This window comes from Triticum urartu, chromosome 6A (assembly GCF_056163025.1).
Source record: "Triticum urartu cultivar PI428250 chromosome 6A, HENAU_Tu73, whole genome shotgun sequence".
NCBI lineage: Eukaryota > Viridiplantae > Streptophyta > Magnoliopsida > Poales > Poaceae > Triticum > Triticum urartu.
The window spans coordinates 557247677-557253992 of record NC_141878.1 but is presented as its reverse complement, the minus strand read 5'-3'; the positions used below and the strand labels follow the sequence as shown (position 1 = coordinate 557253992).

Below are 6316 nucleotides of genomic sequence, written 5' to 3'. Positions count from 1 at the left end.
CGTGCTACTAAAGATAAAAAATCAATTCTCCGCCCATTCATTTCCTAGGGGTATACCAGAAATACCAATTCTCTCAAGGGGCCGACGCAAAATATTTCCCCGAATGGAAACGCCCACTTCCAGAACCTACATCATGCCTTTCACCCGCTCCATGGCCCCTCACCGATGTATGGGCCCCACCATGCACCCCCTCACAAGGGTGACACATTCATGTGTCCACCGCGATATATGAGGCTGTCCTCGACCCCATCTGCCAACCTACACACCCACTCCTCCGTTTCATTAAAACATATACCAATTTACCAATTCCGGAGAGGATCCTTTTCCCCAATGACTATGATGAGGTGCTAGCGGCCATATGCGACGGTGTGATCCTCACGAACCTCTACCATTTGCTTGAGAAGAAGAAGACTCGACAAACGACACTTCTTGGGGCTCAGCAAGTTTGGGATCGGGCTCAAGATGGAGAACGACTACGAGGAGTTCGAGGTCGACTCCGGGGACTCCGACTTGGAGCTCAGGCATGATGGAGTGGCTGATGAGGATAACAACGATGAGGTTGTCGAGATCAAGCCGTTTGTCGCCATCAGGAGGTCCCTCTCCAAAGGTATCTGTCCCATGTCGCGATAACTGCTTTTAATCCATGTGTTAGGGTCACTTTTCGTCCTTGTTTGCTGTAAGAACATTTTTTACTACCACAATTTCTCATTTTTAGGTAGGAAACAAAAGTTTAAATCCGTGTATAAGCCTGGCCGCAATAGTCATTTTTTATTTTCACGTGGTTTACACTTATGTTTCCCAGTTTTGTGTGGTTTACACTCGTACCTTTTCAATTTCACGCGATTTACACTCCTTTTCTCTCTGTAAATAGAGCGACCACACACATTTATGTATCGATCCCTAGGTAACAATGTCATTTATGCATCAACCAACCTAGAAATACCGCACCCAAGTTACATTTCTAGTCCCATTCTTACGTAGGACAAAGGTTGATAAACCATGTGTATTGTTAGCTCTTGGATATTCCTAAAATTTTGTATTTATGGTTTGCACAATTTTATGATATTTGAGTATAAAAAACTCATGAGTAGATTTTCTAAGCAAATTCTATATTTTGACCCAGAGTTGTTGCTTCGTTCATGCATCAGATAGTCACACTTCTCACAAGAAACGAAACCACTCTCAAATTATTTCTTCTCGGTGTCAACTAAGACACAAAGTCGTGAAGCAATGTTGCCATGTTACTTTACAAAAATAGTTAATAATATCTATATACATGGTTAGATCATGAGTGCAATATAAAAAGGTTGCAATGCTCATTTAGAATTCACAAACTAAATGTATAATAATGCTAATGATTGCACATACATGGTAGTAGCTCAATGGGGTAAGTATATATGTGTGATTTACTAGGATCGTAGAGTTACAAAGTCATTTATAAGGGGATCTTGGTTGAATATTAAGCAAGACATAGGGTCATAGAGCAACGATGTCATGTTAGTTTAGAAAAATGTTAGATCTCCATATACATGGTTAGATCAAGGATGCGATGAGAAATTTGCAATGCTAACTTACACTTTATATAACCACCATAGGATAATGCTACTGATTGCACATGAAGTAATGCAAGTAACTAAATGGATTAAGCTTCCATTTCTTTGAGAAAAATGGAGCGGGTAGCTATAGGTGATTTACAAAAATCGTAATGTTACACATAATCATTTATGAGAAGATATTGGTTAAACTTTTGGTTGGATGTACTACAATCTTGAGCTAATAAATGAAATAACTAGCTATGAGTTATTTGCGTGGATCTTAAAATTATATACAATCATTTATGAGAAGATATTAATTGGTTAAAAGTTTGGTTGGATGAACCCGTCCAATAAACTTGGACGAGCAGAGTACGAACATTGTAGTACACTCATAATTCAAGTGTGTAGTATAATCCTGAGCTAATAAATGACGTAAATAGCTATGAGTGATTTTCAAAGATATTCACATTAACACCATCATTTATGAGAAGATTATTTAGCATTATGCACAATCATTTATGAGAAGATTTTTGGTTAAACGTTCGGTTGGATGAACCCGTCCAATAAACCCGGACGGAGAGTGTATGATAGTAGTAGTACAGCCATACTATAGGTGCGTAGTACAATCTTGAGCTAATAAATGAGTAACTAGCCATGAGTCATTTACAAGAATCTTAAAATTACATCCAATCATTTAGGAGAAGATGTCAGTTAAACGTGCACAGGGGAGGGGCGATGACTATGAGAAGATATTGGTTAAATGTCATAGGTGCATAGTACGATCCTCGCAGCCCACAAGCCACCCACGGTTACGAGGAGGGTGGTTGAGGTGGTGTTGTGGCCTGAGAAGAAGAAGCCCGGCAGGGCGGTGGTCGGAGTTGATGCTTCGTGGGGCTCGACGGGCTTGGGGTCGAGCTCGGCTTCGACACGAGGACGAGGCCTTCAACACCGATTTTGAGGACTTCGACGCCGACTCCGGGTACTTCGACTTGGATCGCGGGCATGGCGTGATATCTACGGAGGATGAAAATGATGAGGTTGTCGAGATCAACCCGTTAGCTGCCAAGAGATCCGTCTCAAAAGGTTTTAATCTGCTCGTTTTATAACCTTTTGCGATTAACCACTGTAGAAGCTAGGATATTGTGTGATTGGTTTAAATTCCTTGGGTAGGAAAATAAATTGTGTGGGGTTGGTGTTGGAAGGCTTGATTTGTTGGTGTTAGGGCATCTTCAATATTGAGCCGCTAACCAGACACACTAAACATCCGCGAACGCTTATGGGCACGTCCACAGACTCGGATATGGGAGCTGGTCATCCAACCCTATTCCTCAAATGTCCGCCTCTATTAACTTAAGAAAATAGTATTGGCCTTCCATCAAATATAAATGGTGCTCCACTATATACAATGACTTCTAGCTTGTGAGAGCCGTAACCCAATTCACTTCCTCCAAATAACCATTGAGAGTTGCAGATCTTCTGCCAAAATAGCTTGTTAGAGATGCAAACCTTCCACCAAAGAGAATCTAACAGAAATCAAACTGATCTCCAAGTTATTTTGACCACTCACTTCCATCAAAAAGCAATGGCCTTTGACCAAATAGCAGCGGCCTTCCTCCAAAGCAAACAGAGAGGAGAGAGGTTGTGGCATGAGGTACGTGGTGGATTTTGATTGGCAAGGCAAACACTCGAACTCCTAGAAATCTTCCCGTGCTTTTGCATGATTTGTGGTAATTCAGGGGGCCGGATGCATCCGCGGACATATGCGGCTCCAGGGTTGGATGATAAAAATTGGTTTGACGCATTTGTGGTCGTTTTGAGGGACGTCATTGGAGATGCCCTGTCACCTATTTGTTTAGAGATTTTGGGTTGGAATGGATTGGATGTTATGAAGTGAATTGGGTTTAGGGCTAGGCCTTTTTTCATTTCTCAGCCATGTTTCCTTGAACTGATTAGGCTGGTAGGTTGGTTTCACCATTGTTCCCGCAGAGAATCAATTTTGGTTGCTAGGTTGTTGATATTGTGATTTATATTTTTTGTGACCTTTGATGGAGATTAACACATTTACTGTTTACAGTCAAATGGGTTTGAAAATCTACAGAGGGCCGAATTTCTCTGTTTTTTTATTGAGGTCTTGACCTTTTGGGTTGTTTCCTTGTTTTAGGTGGTTGTAGGTTTGAATGGGAATTTTCTATACTTGGTTCAGTTGTCAGTCTGAAGGATTATTTTGGTAAATGTTGAGTCCTACTAGAAAAAAATCCTTGATTCTGCATCATTGATAATGGGATTTTTTCACAGGTTGATAATGGGATTTAAAGATCAATAATTACAAAATGATGGCAAAGGTCTATATCATGTCCCTAAGTTGTAATTTAATTTATTTTGTGGGTGACTAATGCTTTCACCGAAACGTGAAGAGGATTGCACCCATGATGGTTCAGTGTTCATAACAATTGTGATATTATACATATGAATTCATGTACATGATGAAATTAATTACTTTTTGTGAGACAAGCTTTTCTATATTCATCTCTGTTAGCATTGGCATTGATCTTGCATTGCAGATGACTTGAGCACCAGGACTATTGCTGGTTTTGATGGCCCTGCACAAAGGCCAGGAAAAAGGAAGAGAAAAAACCAATTCAGGGGCATCCGGCAACGCCCCTGGGGTAAGTGGGCTGCTGAAATCAGAGATCCTATTAAGGGTGCCCGTGTTTGGCTTGGTACTTTCAACAGTGCTGAAGAAGCTGCAAGAGCTTATGATGTTGAAGCACATAGGATCCGTGGCAAGAAGGCCAAGCTTAACTTTCCAGATGAACCAACAATTCCTCAGGACCGCTGTGTTCTCCATGTTATTCCTAAAGTACCCAAGCCAAGCACAACACAAGAACATAGTTTCATACCAGCACTCAACAACCTTGCCAACCAAAATGATTTCTTCTACCCATCTGCTAACTTCACATCAAACCAGCCACTTGTTCAGCTTGACAACATGCCATTTGTTCCTGCAATGAGCTCTGTTACCCCTGTTGAAGTTCCTGCTATGAATATGTACTATGACCGGAGAAGTAACACCTTTGGATGTTCTAAGTTGGGCCGAGAGTATTACACCAAGACTCCTGATATATCATCCATTTCTCCCATTTCAATCATTGCTGAAGGAGAAGGATCCACACCTATCAAGAGTAACACCAACAACTCAGTGGTGCCTCCTGTTATGGAGAATAATGGTGTCAATTTGGAACCTTGGATGAGATATCTTATGGATGATAGCGTGGATGAGATGATTAATAGCCTATTGAATTTTGATGTGCCTCGGGATGTCGTTGGCAACATGGACTTTGGAGCTTCGATGACATGCCCGTCCGTGGTCAATTTTTCTAAGAGAATCAAACCCTATATATCGGGAAAAATGGTAAGCCTTCCAATTTGGATGTTCAGTCCGAGTTGATAATGTTTTCATTATTCTGAATTTATTGTTTCGTGTTTCAGGAATAAGACTATGGAAGATTTGGAAGCACTCTATTACCTCCGACTAGCATATGCTTCTATTGAAGCTTAGAAGCAAAAAAGCTGCATCTTAAGTCTATATTGTAATCGACCCATTCCCTAGTTGACTGTCGATGTCTGGCAACCAATTATGAGTTTGATGAACTGTTGTCTTGTCTTTTCCCAACTTTTATGCCATCAGTACCATTTCTAAATGTGAAAAACATGAATTCTTGTCTAGTTTGCTTTAATCTGTGCACTTCTTCTCATTTCCTTTCGTTCTAGATGTTTATTTATATTTTGGAAATAAAACTAGCTTATAAGCCACCATGTTTATATAAGCCGACTAGCATATATTGATTTTTAATACTTGGCTTATATTGAATTTGGTGTCAAGTTTGCTTTAATCTGTGCACTTGATCACCTTTTCCTAGTTCCAGAGTCTCTATTGAAGCTTAGAAGCAAAAGAAGTTGCATCTCGAGTCTCCATTGTAATCGACCCATTCCCTAATTGACTATCGCTGTCTGGCAGCCATTTATGAGTCTGATGAACCGTTGTGTTGTCTTTTGCCAACTTTTATGTCATCGCTACCATTTCTAAATGTGAACAACATGAATTCGCGTCTAGTTTGCTTGAATATGTGCACTTCTTTTCATTTCCTTCCGTTCTAGATGTTTATTTATATTTTGGAAATAAAAGTAGCTTATAAGCCACAATGTTTATATAAGCCGACTAGCATATATTGATTTTTAATACCTGGCTTATATTGAATTTGGTGTCAAGTTTGCTTTAATTTGTGCACTTGATCAACTTTTTCCTAGTTCCGGAGTACCAGATATACTAATCTTTGATAATAGATGTGTATGTGTGATCATACAGAGTCATTCCTACTACATGTAGTTGTTCTCATCGATGTAGTTTCTTACACAAACATCTAGTGTACCTAATTCATGATTTGATGGATATGTTGCATTTCAGTGCAGTCTTGATTTATGTCTATAACATTCACATACATTCTATGCATTTTACTGTCTGCTACTTGTAAGCTGCATTGGAATATGCATTTTACTGTCTGTTACTTGTAAACTACGTTGGAATTTTCCCCGATGAGGAGGGGAGACTCAACACAATAGAGATAAGTATTTCCCTCAGTGAGAGCCAAGGTTATGGAACCAATAGGAGAACCAATCAAATTCCCTTCAACAACACCTACACACCTAAAAGCAAATACTTGCACCCAACATGGGCAAGAGGGTGTCAATCCCCTTGAACTTGTAATTGCAAGGATTAATTC

General features: G+C 40.0%; 1 pseudogene; it reads left to right on the top strand.

The window, feature by feature from the left end:
* Window positions 1-254: 254 nt before the first annotated feature.
* Window positions 255-4916, top strand: LOC125512715 (ethylene-responsive transcription factor 1-like; annotated as a pseudogene).
* The last annotated feature ends 1400 nt before the right edge of the window (window positions 4917-6316 follow it).